Here is a 22555-nt window from a genome sequence, read left to right as displayed (position 1 = left end):
ATTCATGATGTCTCACATAAAGACATGATTCTAGACCAGTCTTTTGCTACAATAATTTTATTTGCCATGTTTTCAAAATTTGACTATGAAGAGGGATGCCGTAATCATAATCGAATTTTGAGAACGCAATATATAGAATTTCCTTAAGTTGAACCAATCCAACATGAAATTCATATATATAATCTTGACTAAAGATGATTAAGGTCTCAATCTAAGCCTTTAGAACTGAAATGAAGTATATCCTCTCCCTTAATTATAGCAAAACAACTTTTTCAATCCCTGCAGCCTCACGAATTGAAACTTTTGTTTTCTATAATTAACATTGCTAACTTACAACACTAACAATAATTATCATGCTCCCACTAACATGATCATTATTAGCATAACACTTATGCTCCCACTAGCTTTGACATGTACTCAGAAATCAGCTGGACTTCTAGAAATCAATACTTTATTGACTTTCTTACCAAAGTTCAGATTTCTGATATGAGATGCTTTGATAAAACTTTATCAAAATCATACACCTTTCCTTAGATAGCATGCATGTGTGTCTAAACAATTTCAGAACTATGAAAAGGGATGTCGTAATCATAGTCTCAATTGTTTAGACCTTTTGCCATCTGCTTCAAATCTACTTGATGGAAGTGTTTCCTCACCATCATTTTCATGAATCGGAGAGAAACCTTATGACCCTTAGATTTTATGGTGTATGTGTTCTTATCCATGTGAATCGTCAAAACCATAGTCACAAGACAAGGATAATGACAAATCCAAACTCATATGGACTGAACTTATGCAATCTTAACTTCTTGCCACCTGGCATTACAGGGCCTGCCATTGCTTCCAAGTTGTTATGCAACCAATTGAGAACTTTCAGAACTCCTATGCAAAGCCAACTTTAACTGGAATGGGCACAGAATATGTCAACACGATAGGTTATAAACCTCAAGTCGTGTGCTAGTGAAGAACCTCAGGTTTTATTCTTGATTAGTTCTTGAAATTCTTTTTAGGATCTTTAAGACTCCTACTATCCTCTTGACATATAAGACTATCTTACCAAATATTCAAGAGATAATGCGGATTCTTTATCAAGACAAACACTTCACACAATTGGCCTTAGTTGGTCTTTGTTTTATCCAAAACATCACAACTTACCAATTTCAAATGTACAAGAGTAGGACACTTTTACTCTTACATTTGACAAGTGTTTTAAACGTTTCTTTAAGATATGTCACTCAAGTTACAATCTTGGAGTATGACTCTAAGAATTGTTTTGGAACGAAGTATGACTCATCTTCCTGATCTAACCATTTCAACAATTCATGACTCCTCTTCTTAGTCATAAGAATGCACTAAGATGACCTTTAGAGGACTAATTGTGATATGGTTTCTAAATCATTAAGATGATCACAAACATGATACTAAAGTACTCTCCCATCTTTTCAGATTTGAGAAACTTTTATCTTTCTGCCTAATTTGATTCTTCCCATTCGTTCTGCCATACATTGAGACTTTTCCAATGTTTCAGAATTATACTTAAACTTGTAAGTATAACCATATTTACTAAACTTTAGTAAATCAAATAGTCTTAACGAGCTTTATGGTGGACATGACCAGTGCACAAGAATGTGTACTCGATCCCTTTAGTCATTCACTTGACTCACACATCCATGTGAACAAGTAATTAGTCTTAATTTTCCAATGCTTGAAAGTTCTCATTCATCATACTATTCAACTTGCATGATTCCAAGTTTCGGTCCAATTGAAACTTGGGTGATGAGGAACTTTCCTGATTTGGTAAATTTAGACACTACCACAAATGAAAGAATCAAATCCATTTTCCAATATTGCTGTCAGTGGAATCATATAAGCAACAATTTTCCACAAATGCCATTATAAGGATACTTCAAATAAATAAAATTAAACAATTTTCTTTTATTTTAAAACTTTGCGGAAAAACTTATCCTTACAATCCACATGGAAAATTGTTGTTATCTATTCCTTAGCAATATATCATAACTTCTTAAGCAACTGCTCAAAATTCTGATGCGATCGAAATCCACCTTCGCGATCAGAATCAACATATACTTCCTTTAAGATTTCTCTCTATTCTTTGATTCTTAAAACATCAACTTGTGACCCAGTCACATCATGTAATGAGGAACTCAGAATAGAACTTAACAGAGTTAGATAATGGGCTCTACCTGATGTAGAGTCAAACTTATTGACTTTAACATCCTTAGGTAAATTTGGCAGCTTTACAATCAACGCCCCTTCCTTTGGCAAAATAAACATATGGACCCTTTGGTAATGGGACTACCTCAGACTTAGCCTTTCTCTTTACCATTTGGTCAACCGGGTTGACTATGGCCAATCCCTTTCCATTGGGAAGAGAATGTTTTTTCTGGATTTCCAGTGTCACCATTGTCACTGTCCATAAAGTTTTTGGGAAGTTGATCTTCTAATCAAATTTGCTTTACTATCATTCCAAATCATTGCTGATTCAGCAGCACCAAGCAAATAGATATGATCATTAAGGTTCATGTCATAGTCTGTTTCATAGTAGTCCCAAAGGAACTCACTATGTGATTTAGAAAGTGATTGAACATCCAACTTTCTCAAGACTTTGACACCCAACTCTCCCGGCTTGTCAATATGTGACTTCATCTCTAAGATGTGATCATACATAGACCTTGCTTGCCATTAGGGATTGAGTGACCTTGAACTTGTGGGTTAGGGAGAATAATTAGAGGAGGTGGAGGAAGTAAAGTTCCAAGAGATTTGGGAAGATCATAGATGTCTGAACTAGACATCTTTTGGGAGATATTCAAGATAGTTGATCTAAAGTCCTTAATATAACACCCAATATGAAATATTATGGCTAGGATCCAACAACCTATTTATAACTGGAAGAGGAATGTCGTAATCCGAGTTATAAAATAGTTGAAGGTAGGTAAATGACGATTTACCAATTTCCACCATGAAAAACAAAATAATTTAATTAGGTTTTTACTTGGATTTGAAACTCCTAGATCTTTTGAGATTCATTGAACTTTTCAATGGCATGTTTCAATCTCGAGTGTGCCCTTCAGGTTTTGTGACTGGGATGCCGAGGATCACAAAACAAGGTGTGAAGTAACCATGCAAATATACTTGGTACCCTTAATATTTACCCCTCAATCGATGTGCCGGTTAACCACACACGCTCCAACGATACTATGATAAACATTAAGTTACCCTTTGCCTACCTTGTTAAGTCCAGGTTAGTGTGCCGGTTAACCACACACGCTCCACTAACAGCTTAAACAAAGTGCAAAGTGTAATTTCATGGATTAGCACCTTATTCACATATTCCTAAGTAACTAATGTTGGGAATTTATAAGTGTTTAGTTACTTAGTATTTATCATTATACTTATAATGAAGGGAGAATTATAGTCCTTGTCCTACCTGTTCGGCTAACGACCCTCCACCGGTCAAGGAAGCGGTGAGTGAGAGTGGACACCCATTAAACTGCCATTTTATAGGCAGTAACCTTATACCCCCCTTATAGACCGGCTTCGTGAATGAGGCCTACTAATGGTAAGACGACTTGCTCTTATAAATATAATATATTATTAACTTATAATATTATAAAGTATAAGGGTTGAATTTTAACTTTTAAAATTCTAAGGGCTTAACTTGGAATTAAAGTATTCATTAGAGAAAACTTTTCAAATTCCAAAACTTGAGGGCAAGTTTTGAAACTATTCAAAACTCTTGGATTTTCATAACTTATGAGTTTTAAGTAAAGCTTTAAAACTTTTAATGAAGAGACTCTTGGACATCCATAACTTGAGGACAAATTATGGAGCCATAAAAACTATTTATAAGAAAAGACTCTTCATTTTTTTTGTAACCTAAGGCATATTTATGAGTTTTTTAAGATTCATAAATGTGACTTTTCATATAACTTGAGGACAAGTTACAAAAAAACACATTTTATGAACAACTTTTAGATTAATTAGGATTGAAAACAACTAAAACACAAATTTTTTTTCCATTAATCTAAACTAACTCATAAATCAAGGAAACATAGAACTTTTGGTAATCCATAACTTATGGAGTTAAATGCTTGTTTTATGATGAAACTTTTCATGTTCCATAACTTAAGAATAAGTTATGGAATTCTTTAAAACATTAACACCAAATTTTGTAACTCCATAAAAACAATTTTTTTTTAAAACCTTTTCATATCCATAACTTATGGAGGTTTCAAAACACATAAGATCACAACTTAAAAAAAACTTTTTGAGCTCCAAAATTTTATGACAAAATTTGTAACTCCTTAAAACATTTAGATCAAACTTTTAAAACTAATAAAATAATCATATCATTTTATCTTTTACTAAATTTGACCTAATTCAACTCATATAGCAAATGATTCAAATTTTACAAATAATTAGTTTTTCACAAAACAAGTAATTATCTTAAAATTTGACAAACTTCATGTTCTTTTTTCTTTTTTTCTTTTTTTTTCAACTTTGAAAATCAAACATTTGCATGAATATAACAGAAAACCACGCATGGCTCCGATACCACTGTTGGGTTTTGAGCATTCTAACACTCCTATGGTGTACATGCAACCCTATAAACCTTGGATCTATGTTTTCTCTATTATACATGCAAATATTAACTATTCTAAGGTTTCATCCTAACTAGCATATTATGAAGAACCTATACTACAAAGTTCTAGTTAGATGACATACCTTTTGATGTAGCTTGATGTCTTCAAGCTTTAAGAGCTTAGCCCCAATAGTGTGGAAGCCTCAAATGGAATCACAAATCACGAAAACACCTTGGAAGAACTTGAGAGAATATGTATGCACACAAAAATCGGTCCACTCTTATTTTCACACACTTGTTCCAATTTTGTGAGCCAAGGACCCCTTTATATATTATGGAGGATTAGGGTTACATCCATGTAAACCCTAATACCCATGACCTTTCATTTACATAGGATCCATGGGTTAAAAGCTCAATGGACCATCCATGAAAGCTTAGCCCAACCTAAATGAACTTGGCCCATTCCATATATATAAGTCCATATTTATTTAGTTATTTTTGATCACTTAATTAATTCTAAATTAATTCTTGATCAATACTAATTAAATAATATGATTCCATATTAATATATTAGAACTTATAATATATTAATATAAATCATAAATATACTATTCTCAAAAGACTATCCATATAAATTGTGCCGGTGAAGTGCAACCCAAATGGACCATGCCGGGTCGGGTCAAGTACATACCAAATATAGTTATGGACTTAGACATTAATCCAACAGGTAAGACCTTTATATTGGCTACTGTAACAGGCCGAATGGTTACACTCTAATGACCTTACATCGCATGATGAAACGGCTAGACTCAGGTCTCTAGGAGTCAAACTCTAGCACGGATGATACATTCCATCATGTTCTAATGTGGTACAACCACATCATAGAAGGTAGTATTTCTAGCTATAGTTGCATAGCCTTAACGACGGCTGCCATACTTCTATTGATCGCTTCGATTATATTTTCCTTCAATCTCTTGACTAAAGTCGGATACTATATCAAACATGGTTTTCTGAACCGAGTAACTTACTTCACAAATTTATCTTAACTGGACTCAATTCTTTATGAACAATAAGGTCGGAATAACATTCATTTTCTTAGTCATCACCGAAACGATGGTAACGATGGAAACAGACAAAACAAACTCACTACTAGTTCCTTAGTAATCTTGTGACTTTTCCTAATCCAAGTGCGAGTCATGTGCTTTTGGTAGTATATGCCTCCATTACCTTTCACACCTATTCATACTCATCCCAATAATTGTCTCGTAGTCCCCAAGTCACCATATGCGAAAAAGAATCACACTACAACTTAACATAATGAATAATATAAGATAATTAAGGGTTATATAACTTCTGAAAATGAGTTCCCCCAAAGTACTAGCACACCAAATTGCAAACAAGCATACCAATATGAGCAGCCAACCTGACGGGACCGCCTCGCAGGGCCTACAGCCTATCTAGACCGCTCTACGAGCCTTCATCATGACTGGACTGCCTCGCAGGGCCTACAGCTTATCCGGACCACTCTACGGGCTGCCACCCTGACTGGACCGCCTCGTAGGGCCTACAGCCTATCCAGTCGTCCCCGGGCGTCTTGGCCAACATCACAAAGCAGTACCACATCAACCTAACACAATATGTCGACATATGCAACAGATAAACGTAAACATAGAGCCAACAAATACATATAATCATACGGATCTACTAAAAGGCTACAAACTAGCATAACACTATCCTATCCAGGATAAATAATCTAGTAGGCCGACATTGGTGCCTTCAACCCACGGGTACAATGAGGAAAACTCACATCTCAGTCTGACGAATAGTTGAACAACACACTGCTCCGAATACAAGCTCTACAAGTCACCTAACCAACAGATAGAGACCAAGGCTTAACTATAGCTCAAAATACCCAAAATACCCTTAAGTTAAACTTGGTCAGTCCTAGTCAAAGTCGAAGTTAAAATGGTCAAAGGTCCAAAAGTCAACAAGTCCTTACAGTGGATTACGCCCATCGTAATACTAGAGTACGCCCACCCTACTCTGATGTTGACCAAAAAGCAGGGCGCTGACCGCGTACGCGCAGCGTACCTCAATGTATGCCCACTGTATGCTGCCCAGTCCCAAAACTCTAATAAGAGCTTAATCCAGTAAGCCCTTCTATCCAAAACTCAGATCCAAGCCCAAAATGATGTTCTAAGTCATAAAGTTTCCAACTTTATGACTTTTCATGGCTATAAAGTGTCCAATACCAAAAACCCTAACTCCTTAACCCATTAAGACTTCCTAGTTCATGCATGAAAGAATATTAATGACCAAGAACCCATTTTTATGACTCAAGCTACTCCAAAACCTATGAAAGTACAGCTTATGAAGTCTAGAGTAGACCATACTCAAGAACACCAAGCAAAAAGGACCAAAATGCATGAAACTTAACCACAATAAGAACTAAGAGCAATATTCATCAAAGTCGGAGCTTTTTACCTCCAAATGATGTCTGAGGGGGAGGTACTTTTGAATCTAAGCTCCCTTTGAGTTCCTAAGATGATTTCACCACCTTCCCCTTCATTGAAGGTTACCAAAAACACACACACACAAGGTCAAAATGTCTACACAAGAAGTTAGGGTTTGCAAGGGTCGAGATGAGTGATGGAGGTTGATGAAAGGAAAGGTATTGACGCAATAGAGGGGATTAAATATTACACAAACGCCAACATTAGAGTTTTCATCCAGACCGAGTACGCCCAACGTACACTAGTGTACGCCCAACGTACTCTAAAATGGAGGCGTTTTCTTTCATGGACCTTACGCCCAACGTACTCATGTAGTGCGCTTTTCTTCCTTAAGTGCCACATGGGACCAATTTGCAAACAAAACTCATTCCAAGGTACTCACCCTATTCTACTGCTATCTATCTCTAAATATTATTAAAAGAGAACCCTTAATTCTAAACTTAATAAAGCAGGGTCATTGCTTGCATTTAAATCGTATATTCTCGACCCTTGGATTATTACCTTATTCGTTTCAATTGCATTTTGAACTTTTTAAAATAAATGACTATTTTATTTAACTACCCACCTAATCCATATTTTTTTAAAATATGAATTGTATGATAATCGGTATAATGCTCGGAGAGTTGGTAATGTTACGCTAAAGCCTATACAAAAAGCTCGTGGCTTGGCTAATAAATTCCACATAATTTCCACTTTATTAATTAGTAAAGAATATTTGTATTTACTAAATTTTTATTAATTTGTTTTATATTTTCAGATTTATTAAAATCTTATATGTTTTTTATATGTTATTATGATACGAATTCTTTCCAAATTTATTGATATCTTATATGATAATTATTAGCTTAATTTAGGTATGATTTTAGCTATTTTTGTTATTATATTTGACATGCTATATTGATTTTATTTTTGATATCATACCATACTTAAGACATATTTTAAGTATGGAAATGATATTACATTCCAAAAATTTTATGTCATATCAACATTAACCAATTTTATACTTCCCTATAAATATAGGGTCTATGAGTTTTCATTCCATAAAAGATTTCTCTTTAACTATTTCTCATTTCATTGTAGATAATAGAATTCCATGGCAGCTAACACTGCAGACCAAGTCGTATTTGATAAGATTGTTGAAATCGATGCATCCAAAGAGTCTTGGAACATAAGTGTTAAAGTCGTATTGCTTTGGAAGCAAACCTATAAAACCAATCCTAAAATGGTTGGGAGCCTAGACACGATTTTAATTGACCAACAGGTACAAATTCTGCATTTTACTATATACTTTGTTTTTTTCTTTACACTTACTTAACTTTCATTGTCACCTACATGGCAGTAGAATACAGACAACAATAAAAAAAAGTCTTATTCTTGTATTTGAATCCCTATTCAATGAAGGAGCTGTTAGGGAGATCAGTAACTTTGCTATGGCTAGAAATGAAGGCAATTACATGCTTGTTCCTTACAAACATAAGATCAATTTCTACAAAACCACAGAAGTTTGTGTATCCACTGATTTTGTTGATAAGGTAGATCCTTATCATTTTGTCATTTTCCGAGATTTGCTAGCCAAGAATTTTGACACTCGCGTTGCATTTGGTATGTTGTTCTATAATTACTTTCCCATATTTCAATACCTCGTTTTTTAATGTAACACACATTCGTATCATATACTAATTTATTACATTTGTCACATAGATTTTCTTGGTCAGGTTGTGTTAACGGATCCCATGTGAGTCATTGTTGAGAATGGAAGAGAAAAAAGGTTAATGAATCTGGTTGCTCAAGATATAAGGTACGCATTCAAATATCTATACATTATTAAAATTCCCACTTTTATATTTGTCTTTCATTAATAACCACCATGCATTTTTAGTGGTACGAAAATTGTAGTTGCTTTGTGGGACAGTTTTGTACTGAAGCTGAATACTTACATTTCACAGCATTAGAATGAAACTGCTCCGGTTATCATCCTGCTACGTTTGGCCAAACTCAAATCTTAGGGTGGTAAGGATTTTTTACCTGTAATTATATATATCCGTTTCAACAGATTATCGTTTCAACTTCGAAGTAATTACTGACAATATTATTTCAATTATTATTTCCAGGTCAACCTCAGGTTGGTAAATGTCTGTTTGGGTCTAGATTGCATATAAATGATGATATGCCTCACATTTTAGAGTTCAAGGAAAGGTATGTATTCCTTATAATGATTAATCCTTTAATATTTTCTGTTTTTATATGCTTACTAAATCAATACTGTTATTTTTAACCTCATTCTTTTGTGTATATGTAGTCTTAATGCTTTGGATATCAATGTTGAGTCTTCTATCCATACATCATAGCTCAACCCAGATACCGTTGTGGCTAATCCAGAGGATTACTACCTCCGTTTTTAAATAAAAAACATTGATGAGATTCCCGATTTGAACAAGGTTTAGTTAACATTTTTATATTTTTTATGTATTCTATTATTGTTTTGATTTTGTATATCCCATTCATATAAAAACAATGTATGAAACAGGAAGTTGTTTTAACCATCATTGCTACTATTATCGGTTTTGATAATTTTATTGTTGTGATTGTTCCAGAAAAGTTACTAAAAATGATGATGATATTGTTGTTGGACCTTTTCACTGTGATAGTTGTGGAGTAGTTTCGGATGTATATGGGAAGTAAGTACACTCTTTACTCTTAGACTATGTATGCATTTAACTTTTTTTATATATTTCATTGTGTATGTCAAGGTAAATATAAGTATTATGTTATATTTTGTAGGATCGGGATAGTAGTTCGTGTGTAGGATGAAAGTGGGTCTTCTTTGTTCGTATTGTTTGAACATCATGTAAAAGATTCGATTCATCACGGAAAACAGTGGTTGATGGAAAAAATATCTAAGGTTTGATAATATATCTCCATTATTAAAATAATTGACATATATAATTTTCCTTCTTTAACTTTTCCAATATTTCCTTGTAATGTAAATTAGGATCAAGGATGTCAAAATATCCCTGATGAGTTCAAAATCCTTCTAAATAAGAAGTTTTTCTTCAAAGTTCAGATCTCCATGTTCAATCTGCATAACAACTATCGTGCTTACACTGTGCATAAGTTGACTGATGATGAAATGGTTCTTGATGAGGTTTTCAAACGGTCACCAGATCATGAACAAGATCATGAACAACATATTCTCAATGATGATGATACTCATATTAGCAAGCCAAATAAGGTGGGAAACTGTCTCATATAACTATGATTTTTTAAGTATCAACGAAAACTCCAATTACAACAACATACTTTTGACTTTTACAAAATTTCCCAAAGTCAAACCCCATGACCCTCTTTTCAATATATATTTCTTTCATATTTTACAAAGAAAACATTGTTTTATAGCTTATAGCAATGTACTCTCAAAGTACATTGTTGCATATATAAAACTTCAATTTTGTTGTTCTAAATCATAATATAGACTGAACGTAAATTACCATTTTACCCCTTTTATTTTTTCAAAAAAATTTGTTTTTCTAATAGCAACAATCACTTTCTGTTTCGCATGAGATAAGGGTAAAATGGTCATATCACTTTATGTTCCATGACATGTCTTTTCTTTACTAAATTACCATTTTAATCCTTTCATAAAACTTCAAATATGTTGTTGTTATTAACAGTTTTATAAATGATGTCAATATACATTGTTCTTTACTTTTAATATGTTAATAGGGATAATTTCTATTAATTTAAAAAAACAACAGGATACTTTATAGCAATGTACTTTAAGAGTACATTGCTGTAAATTATGTTACTTAAGAAAAAAGCTTTACAACTTTACAAAAAAACAAGCAATGTACTTTGATGGTAAACCTATTAACGAGAAATGTACTTTGATGGTACTCCTATTAACAAGCAATATACTTTGAGAGCACATTTCAATTTAATTCCTCATTTTCATGTATTTGTACAAATATGTTATGTTTTTTATATTTTATTCTGATCCGACTTTTATTCTTTTATGTGTTTTGTACAAGAAAATATTGTTTCGGTCCATGATGACAATCTTGAGGTTGTTGATCTTGAAGCTTTAACACTATCATCTAGTACGAGGAAGCGCCCTATTGAGATTGTTGCCACCACTGACACTGTGGAGTGGTCTTCTTCGAAAGGTGGTGTTGTTCCTGCTACCTTGATCAAATTGTTGGCATTATCTTCCACAAATAGAATTCAAACACAATTACATTTAATTATAGAATCTTTAATAAATATAGAATCTTTAAATTCAACAATTATGTTATCAGTTGAAGCATATCATTCTATTTATATACGAGATGTTATCAGTTGAAGCATATCATTCTATTTATATACGAGATATCAGTTTTTCTAATTAATATTGTTCCTAATTTAACTCCTTTATTTATAGCTTTTGGCTTCAAAATTCAAATCCGTTTAGCTTTTTTTTTTTTGAAAAAAAGTCACTAAATAAGCATATCAATAACTCGGTTATTAACCTATCAAATCTAATCTAATCCTATTAAATCAGCAAAACATTTAAAAGTCAAAATTAAAGTCAATATTATTCATAATTTATCCCCCAGTATATCCCACGTAAAATGAATCAATTTAAGATAATGGTTTGAGTTTTAAAACTCATTAAATAAGCAAGTCAATTAATTTGAAAATTTGAATCGATATAACTGATATCTTTCTTTTTCAGATGAATGGCCGGAAATCTCCAAGATGATATATTAGGATCCCAATTTTTTTGGAAGATAATGATTTCCTTTTTCAAAAGCACCATATGTATACGATTACATTGAAGTTGTCATTCTTATGATTTTGGATTGAGTCCTACGATTTACAGTGTTCTTGGTCAGCGGCCTTCTTCTCCAATTCTTTTTTTAGGTTTTTTCTTTACTATGTTCTCCTTCTTCTTCTCTAATTTCTTGCAATTACTCTGTTCTTTTTACCTGTTATTATTGTATTACTGTTCAGAGGTCATGAAAAAAATTAATCAATCTACTTTAAGCATATTAGTTTCATTTATTTAGTTACAGAAACAAAATTATATCCTTTATATCGATTTCTTAATATGTTGACCTATGTTTGTTTGTCAGTCTATGTATAATCAACGTTATATCCTATGTTTGCAACATTCGTAAAACTTGTGTAATCGATGTTCTTAATATGTGAGGGTTATCAATGTAATCATGAATCAAATACAATGGTATATATCAATGAAAGGAACTCGTATATTTATGTACACTATATAAAAAATAATCCTCTACATTGAATACTATTTGCATGATGAATGAGGGCAGAGCAACATCTATATATACGTTCTCTTTGCCTAAAATACCCCTACCCCTGCCACTGTTGCCCCGCTCTACTGCTATAATTTTTTTCTTTAATGTTTTACTCATTTAAAATTGTGAATATGATAGTATAAAAGGGGCAATATGGTCATTTTGGATGTTAAAGTATGTTATATATATGAACATCAAAATAATAATTTATATTTCTATATATTGTTGTCCATTTAAAAAAAATATATATAAATTACAACAATGTACTTTGAAAGTACATTGCTTTTTTAAATTGTTTTTGTAAACATATAAAAAAAGTTAAAACTACATAGTCAGTTTTTTTAGGTATATAAGTCAAAACTACGAATCTATTAATTTTTTGATAGCTTATATGTAAATACCAACTTTTTATTAGATAGAAAATTGCATTAAAAAATAATTTATATTGCTATAAATTGTTGTCTATTAATTTTTTCTTTTACAAATTATAACAATATACTTTGAAAGTACATTGATGTTTTAAACTGTTTTTGTAAACATATGTACTTCTTGATATGTTTTTTTTGATGAGCATTAGCAAAAACTCTTTATACTTACTTTATTGTCGGGTTTGCATTATGAGGTTTTTTAAAAGTATATAACATCATTCACATGCAAAAGACTTTCTACATTATATGTTTTAGAATAAGTTATATTCGGTGTCCTTGAGTTATGTCAAAAGATACAAATTATGTCCCTAAAACTACATTTTCACTCTGAACCTATGATTTTAAATTTTTTCTGTTTTACCTATTTTACATGGTCTATATTACTTGGTTGAGTTACATATCATTAGTTTTTTCACAAACAGAAACATGGCTCAAAGCAACATTACCTTCATAGACCAACTTGATGTTTCAAAAAGTCAATTTACCATGAGAGTAAGAATAATCCGTCTCATGAAACATATTGCTTACGGATCTTCCAAAAAGACTTACAAAATTGATATGATTCTCATTGATGAACAGGTAATAACAATTTTTTTATTTATGAATTTTCTTACAATTTAGTTCTAACCACATATAATAAGATATAAACTAGTTTTTTTGTGAATTTAGGGAAGGAAGATCGAGGCAGAGGTTACTAACAGATGGGTTGAAAGATTTGAAAGTTTGTTTCATGAGAATGGTTGTTGCTACATCCAAAATCCGCAACTTGGTCTTAATCAAAACAAAAATAGTTTTGTTGATAATGAAAACAAAATCAATATTTATATCACAGCCAAAGTTACACCATGTAATGAGTGGACTGGATCACTTTATGGATTCTCTTTTGCAATCTTCAACGCCATTTTGAATGGTTCCTATGTTGAGAACACACATGTTGGTTAGTTTATATGTTACAATCTAACGATTTATATAACGATATAATATTATTTACCATACCGAAACTTTTATACTAATCTTCCATCTTTTTATCTTATATAATAGATGTTATTGTAGATGTTGTGAGATGCTTCCCAATGGAAATTCTTATGAACAAGAAAAATAAATTATCAAAGAGAGTCAATTTGAGCTTAGAAGATCTAGAGTACGTTTACTTTTCAAAATTTTGTGTCAAATTTTACTTTATAATGTCATTTTATATTATTTATATATATATATATATATATATATATATATATATATATATATATATATATATATATATATATATATATATATATATATATATATATATATATATGGTTTTAGTAGAAGCAAACAAATAAATGTAACACTCTGGGATGGGTATGCATAACAGTTTGCTGACTATTTGGAAAATAACAAACAAAATCGTATGGTAGTTGTTATTCAGTGCGGGAAAATATCTTCTTATAGAGGTTTGTTCATTACTCTGATTAACAACTTACACCTTAAAAAAATTCAAAATATTATTATTCCATTTACAATAAATGAGTATACATTTACACTAACTTCATTATGCATCGTTTAAGAATGTTTCTCCACCATAAATTACTTCACTACAACTAGGATCTTCATCAATGATCCTATTAAGGAGATTCTTACATTCAAGGCGAAGCTAGATAAATTCATTATTATTTTGTTTGAATATTATTATTGGTTTACTCCTATTTAAAAGCAACAAATATAACATCTTCTTTATTGTTAAAATTTCTTGCCAAAGCCGGTCCAGAAATCATATTTGCTAATTGTAGCAATGCTTCGTCCTCCATCATCTACTCTGAATATTTTCTTCATAAATTTGATTTTCATGCTATTGTTGATCTCCAACAAGTAGATTAAGTTTATATACTTAACTTTCATTTATGAAATTTACATTATGTCAAATAGTTTTTGGATTATTTTTACCCTTATATTTCATTTTTTTATTATATAATTTAAACTTACATCAATATTTCTCAGAAAAAACATTGATAGTTGTCGGTACGATTAAGCATGTGTGTAATGATGTGTAATGGTACTATTTGGCTTGTTCTAGATGTCAAGAGAAAGACATAAAATTGGTATTAATGCATGATAGCAAAACTTGTGGAACGTACCAAAAGCAAGCTAAAGAAGTTTTTTATTGTTACACTTCAACTTGCACGAACAAAGACATATATGTTGTTCCAAGGTTTTCAATAATTCTTTTATTCATATTATTATAATCTTCGGTTAACTTTTCTAATTTTATATTACTGAATTTGTTTATATCAATTGTTTTAGTTTCAAATCACCACTAGAGTACAAGACTTTACATGTATGGTGTCACTTACGTTATTTGATCGTGACGCAAAGAAACTTCTGGAAAAAATCGCACAAGAGTTGTTTCAAACGTTTAATGAAGTTATTGATATTAACTTCATTTACATAAAACTAATTTTTACTTTTTGTCTATCTATTTTTATAACCATTCGTTTTTTTAGGAGGGTAATATGAAGATTTATCCATCTGCTTTGAAAGTACTTTTGGATAAAAAGGTGGCGTTCAAAATTCAAATTTCACATTATAGTTTGAAGACGAAAGTTGATGGTTATGCATTCTTAAACTTCACTGCTGATAATACAATCATTGCTGAATTGGAAAAAAAATTAACAACGAACATGTAACATTCTTTTACGAAGAATAGTACAAACACTACACTTATTAAATTTTGTTTTTTATATTTCAGTTGAACAACTAACATATTTCTATGTACTACAAATGGAGGCGCTAGAATCCGATTCGTTTAACGTTTTATTGGCAGAATTCGGTTCCCAAGACACATTAAATTTGAAGGTTTTTAAAATAATATAACTAAATCTAATATTTTAAATACTTTAAAGAACAAATTACTGAAATCGTCCCTGTGGTTTGGGTAAAATTGCGTGTTGGGTCCCTAACGTTTTTTTTGCACTCGGACCATCCCTATTGATTATATTTGTTGCACGTTCAGTATCTATCACACCTGAAATGACTAAGATACCCTTTCTTTTATTTTTTATTTGTTTTTCTATTTTTCTATAATTGATTTTAAATTCTTATTAATATTATCTTATTAACAAAAAAGTTTAACAAAAAATATTTATGGGCCCACATCTCAAACCCACAGACACTATCAATTATCTTGCTTCTTGTTGCCCCAAATCAGCCACCATTGGTCATCTTCTCCGACTGCCACATTCTTCGGGGGCCTTCCTTCTCTTATACCGTCGGCAACCATTGAACCCCTCACCATCAAAATTCTTCCTCTCCCTAGATCCACTCTCTACCCCATTATTTCTTTCTACATCCTTCTCCACCTACCGAAATCAAATCAAAATCAACTAAAATCAAATCAAAACCAAATCAAGAAACAAAACCTGCAAAAAAAAAACAACTGAAATCCAAATCACCACCGAAAGCAACAATGGAATGCAGATTAAAGAAGAAATTATTGAACACATATGGGTGGAGACAGATGACAACCCCGATATCCTTTTTCACGGAAACCCAAAAATCGAACCAGAAGAAGAATGTGAAAGCATGTTTCCGATTTGGGTGGAGACAGTCGAGAAAGAAGACAATCGAGAGATAGAGCGTAAGTGTTCTGTTCTTTTACCGATTTGGGAGGGGAATGAGATAATCGAGCAGAAGAAAACCATCATTTCCAATTTGATTGGTTGTTGAATCGATGAAAACCTGCAATCATTGAAAATGGTTGCGGTAGAAGGAAATGTTTCTTGAATTCAGTGGGTGAAGAAGACGTGGTAGATGGAAGAAGATGAGTTACAAAGGTTTAGGGCTGAAGACGGAAGGATATCTGGTTAATTAGTCTGTTTTCTTATCGTCTCCCCCATCTGATCCATCGAGAGGTCTGACCATCGATTATATCTGCTCCCTCCTCGCTCCTCCCTCTTCACCATCGTTCCTCTCGTTTCCCTACGCCGGTGACCTCACCTGTCTACGTCGCCATCCACCGGAGCTAACACTACCGCAACCAACCCCCCTACACACACACCCTTTTCCATTTTTTTCTTTCCTTACAGTTTCACGTCTCTATATACACTTTATGAAATCGATTTCTTCTATCAGTATATGGATTCTCTTTCTTGATAAATGGATTCCAAAAGAGTTGTAGGTTTTGGTTATGATCGGAAAGAAGAGGTGGTTAGAGATTGTGTCTGGCGATTGGAGTTGTTCATCTTCATGTATGGTGGGTGAGGGTGGGAATGATGGTGATGATCGGAAAGAAGAGGTAGTCGGAAATGGTTGCCGGTGATGAAAGAAGTGGGTGGGCGCAAAAATATGGTGGGGTTAACTGGTTATGGTGGGGGGGGGGGGTTGTAAAGTGGGCCTAATTATTGTTTTTATTATTAATAAACATACAATCAATAATAATAATAAGGGAAAATATATTAGAAAGGGCAAAAGAGTCTTTTCACCTTGGTCAGGGACGAAGAACGCAACAAACTAAAATGGTAGGGATCGTCAGAGTGCAAAAAAAAAGTTAGGACCAAACACGTAATTTTCGTAAAACCACAGGGACGATTTCAGTAATTTGTTCTACTTTAAAATATTATTAACTCTTAGATTGATATATGAATTTATTTTCTACATTTAGGATACTGTTTCGTTTACTGCTACAACAAATCCACTAACTAAGTGAGCATCTTTTAAAAAAGTGACTGGACATGAAGAATTATAACACAACCTGGAAGATGTTTACGATGTTGATAATCCGGCAACAATGTTCTCAACCAAGCGACCATCAACATTAATGGCAGATCGTACTTGTAGAGAAGGCAAGCCAAAGCTGTTAATTTCAAAGCAAGAAAAATAATATATGATTTTCATTGTTTTGTTCGAGTAGTTTGGTGATTTGAGTACTATTGATTTCATATTATGTTTACATACTATTTGGTTTTTGAGTTTGGTTTTTGATGACTTTGTTTTATACTATTCGTTTTTGAGTTAGAATTTTGATCATTTGAATACATTTTAGGTTTTATGAATTGTTGAATTATTTATTTATTTGCCTTTTGGGTTAAACTCAGACAAATTTAGAATTTTAATCATTTTTATTCTATTATTCCGTTTGATTGTGAATTTGGCAACATTGTTACAATGTTACTCATTACAACTTCAATATAAATATTAGAGAACCACCACTATTTATGAAATTATAAACTTTTACTCTGATTAACAACTTAAACCTTAAAAAATTCAAAATATTATTATTCCTTTTACTATAAATGAATATACATTTACACTAACTTCATTATGCATCGTTTCAGAATGTTTCTCCATCAGAAATTACTTCACTATGACTAGGATCTTCATCAATGATCTTATTAAGGTGATTCTTACATTCAAGGAGAAGTTGGATAAATTCCTTATTATTTTGTTTGTATATTATTATTGTTTTACTCCTATTTAAAAGCAACAAATATAACATCTTCTTTATTGTTAAGATTTCTTGCCAAGCCGGTCCAGAAATCACATTTGCTAATTGTAGCAACGCTTCGTCCTCCATCATCTACTCTGAAAATGAATATTTTCTTCATAAATTTGGTTTCCATGCTATTGTTGATCTCCAACAAGTAGATGAGGTTTATATACTTAACTTTCATTTATGAAATTTACATTATGTCAAATAGTTTTCGGATTATTTTTACACTTGTTATTCATTTTACTTTTTTTTATTATTTAATTTAAACTTACATAAATATTTCTCAGAAAAAACATTGATAATTGTCGGTACGATTAAACATGTGTGTACTGATGTGTAAAGGTACTATTTGGCTTATTCTAAATGTCAAGAGAAAGACATAAAAGTCATATTAATGCATGATAGCAAAACTGGTGGAACGGACCAAAAGCAAGATAAAGAAGTTTTTATTGTTACACTTCAACTTGCACAAACAAAGACATATATGTTGTTCCAAGGTTTTCAATAATTCTTTTATTCGTATTATTATAATCTTTGGTTAAATTTTCTAATTTTATATTACTAAATTTGTTTATATCAATGGTTTTGGTTTCAAATCACCACTAGAGTACAAGACTTTACATGTATGGTGTCATTTACGTTATTTGATCGTGACACAAAGAAACTTCTGGAAAAAACCAAACAAGAGTTGTTTCAAATGTTTAATGAAGTTATCGATATTAACTTCATTTACATAAAACTAATTTTTACTGTTTGTTTATCTATTTTTATAACCATTCATTTTTTTAGGAGGGTAATATGAAGATTTATCCATCTGCTTTGAAAGTACATTTGGATAAAAAGTTGGCGTTCAAAATTCAAATTGCACATTCTAGTTTGAAGAACAAAGTTGATGGTTATGCATTCTCAAACTTCACTGCTGATAATACAATCATTGCTGAATTGGAAAAAAAGTTAACAACGAACATGTAACATTCTTTTACGAAGAATTATATAAACACTACACTTATTAAATTTTGTTTTTTATATTTCAGTTGATCAACTAACATATTTCTATGTACTACAAATGTAGGCGCCATAATTCGATTCGTTTAATGTTTTATCGGCAAAATTCGGTTCTCAAGACACATTAAATTTGAAGGTTTTAAAATAATATAACTAAATCTAATATTTTAAATACTTTAAAATATTATTAACTCTTAGATTGATATATGAATTTATTTTCTACATTTAGGATACTGTTTCGTTTACTGGTGATAACGTCACACCCGCTTCGAATCTTGATAAAAGTACTGCAACAAGTCCACTAACTAAGTGGACATCCTTTAAAAAAGTGACTGGACATGAAGAATTAAAACGCAACATGGAAGATGTTTACGATGTTGATAATCCGACAACAATGTCGTCAACCAATTGACCATCAACATTAATGGTAGATCGTTCTTGTGGAGAAGGCAAGCCAAAACTGTTAATTCCAAAGCAAGAAAAATAATATATGATTTTCATGTTTTTATTTGAGTAGTTGCGTGATTTGATTACTATTGATTTCATATTATGTTTACATACTATTTGGTTTTGGGTTTGGTTTTTGATGACTTTGTTTTATACTATTCATTTTTGAGTTAGAATTTTGATAATTTGAATACATTTTAGGTTTTAATGTTTTATGAATTGTTGAATTATTTATTTATTTGCCTTTTGGGTTTAAACTCAGACGAATTTAGAATTTTAATCACTTTTTACTCTATTATTCCATTTGAATGTGAATTTGGCAACATTGTTACAATGTTACTCATTACAATTTCAATATAAATATTAGAAAACCACCACTTTTTATGAAATTGTAAATTTTTATAAATCTTTTAACAGTTCTAAAACAATTATTTATAATTCCTTGTGAATTTATTGATAAATTTATTATAAAACATTTACCATTGAAATATTATTATTTTTTAGATATTAATGAGATCCTACAATTTTACAGATTTAAATAATAAAACTCATCACAATGACATTAGAGAGAGGTGAAGACTAAAACGTTTACATTTACAAAATAAAAGATTGAATCTATATCTATCTATATCTATCTATATATCTTATAAAGCTAGCATTTTTCCTTGAACCTCATGCATTTGAAACTCCCAAGGCTATTCAACTTATATTTTTACTCAAACCATATTCATTTGAAACCTCCTATTTAAATGAATACTACTCAAAAGTCTCTTAATAATGATTAACTATTCAAAAGTTTATAACTTATATAATATGTTTAATAAGCAATTAATGGATAGTCTACTATAAAAGTCTAATCTCTTTGAGTAGAAACACAAATACAAATCACATACAAAATTCACAAAGAAAACAAGCTTAAATGTTTTTGTGTTCGTTTGAGGGCTTTGGACCATTTTCGAGCCATTTTATTATGTTAAAGTTCTTAATTTGTAAGTTTGTTATATACTAATCCTTATATATATATATATATATATATATATATATATATATATATATATATATATATATATATATATATATATATATATATATTCTTGGTTTAAGTATTCTTTTAAGACAATCATTGTTGTCGTGGTTGAAATTTAAATGTAAATTAGATTAGATTCATTAATTAGATATTATTTACATGTTTGTATATTTGTGTTGCTTCAAAAAAATAAATAATTAAAAATCATGGATATGTCATATTATCCATGTAAGTCTCTTTAAAATGCAAATTGTCTATCTTATCACTTTATATCTTAGTATATGTTTAGCATTTTAATTATAATAGTAAGTGCTTTTTAAATCTTTTCTTTCACTTAATAATAATAATAATAATAATAATAATAATAATAATAATAATAATAAATGGTAAATTAGAAAAATCATGGATATTTTATATTATCCGTGAAAGTCTCTTTTGAAATGTAAATTGTCAATCTTATCACTTTATTATTTAGTATATGTTTCATATTTGAGTAATAATATTTAGTGTTTCTTAAAAGTCTTCTTTAAATTATTAATAATACTAAGTGGTTTAAGTTAATAAACAATAATTTTAAATGATAATAACATCAAATTAAAAATTATGTAACGTTAGCTACAAATAAATTGTATTATAAATGATCATCATTATTGAAATTAGAAAATAATCGCATAAGTAAAAAATTTAAATTAATCAATCATAATATTTTTTATAAATAGTACTAAATAGATAATTATATTTAATTCTATTAATGAGGAAGGTGGGTTGATGTCAATGAATAATATTGTTCAAAATAGTTGAGATTTAATATATATAATTTAGTGTAAAAATATTATATCAAAGTTAATGTCAATAAACAACCATTTTAAACATATATTTTTCAATATTTTAACAATCTATTTTTAATATGCGCCAAGCAACGCGCGAGAATTCGTGTAGTTTCTTTAATATGGTTAAGATAGTAACAATGACATAAATACGGAAGTAGCATCACACCCAAGTCTCGTTATATGTGTAAAGAGAAACTTTATTTCATCATCCAAAGCAATAAATACATTTGATTGTTTTTCACATATACATTTTCCACCCTTAAATGAAATTGTTTACGTCATCTTGACCAGTGTTTGGTCAAACACGGTGTCCATCAATGTTTCCACTCAAATCTTCACCACTTTCCTCTATCCCTTAAATAAAATTCAAAATTCAAAATTCAAATCCTCCCTAAATCTAAAGTCTTAATTTATGCACTGACCATCCTATATGTTTGCAAATCAACATGATATATCTTCTTAATTATTCATTTTCTTTCTCAATGTACATCGATGGTACCAAAATTCATCAAGGGAAAAACAGTCACATTGCATTTAGATCTTATTAATATAGTAAATATTTCCAGTTTTGAAAGTAATAATCGGTCTTATACATGTTAAATTACAATTGCTCTATTGCCAACTATCTATCTTAATAATTGTATGTATTTGAAAGTGATGAACATTAGTTGAAAGTGATGAACATTAGTTGATGTTTGTATTGAAGCTTGAGGATGATGCAAAACTCTAAATCCCTTAGTGGTAATATCGAACATACTTAATAATTGATTATTTCGACAGAAAATATTTTCCCTTAACTTTGATAACAAATTTGTTGAGTTAAACATATTTTTATGATTATAAATTTGTTTTCTCTACTCACTTGTACTTATCATCTTGAAGGTGAGAAAAGATTAACCATGGCTATATTGAAAAGTGCCAAAAATATCTTATTGGTC

Source organism: Lactuca virosa, chromosome 5 (assembly GCF_052849685.1).
Source record: "Lactuca virosa cultivar CGN04683 chromosome 5, Lactuca_virosa_CGN04683_v6, whole genome shotgun sequence".
In the NCBI taxonomy this organism is placed as follows: Eukaryota; Viridiplantae; Streptophyta; class Magnoliopsida; order Asterales; family Asteraceae; genus Lactuca; species Lactuca virosa.
This window is presented reverse-complemented; position numbering follows the sequence as displayed.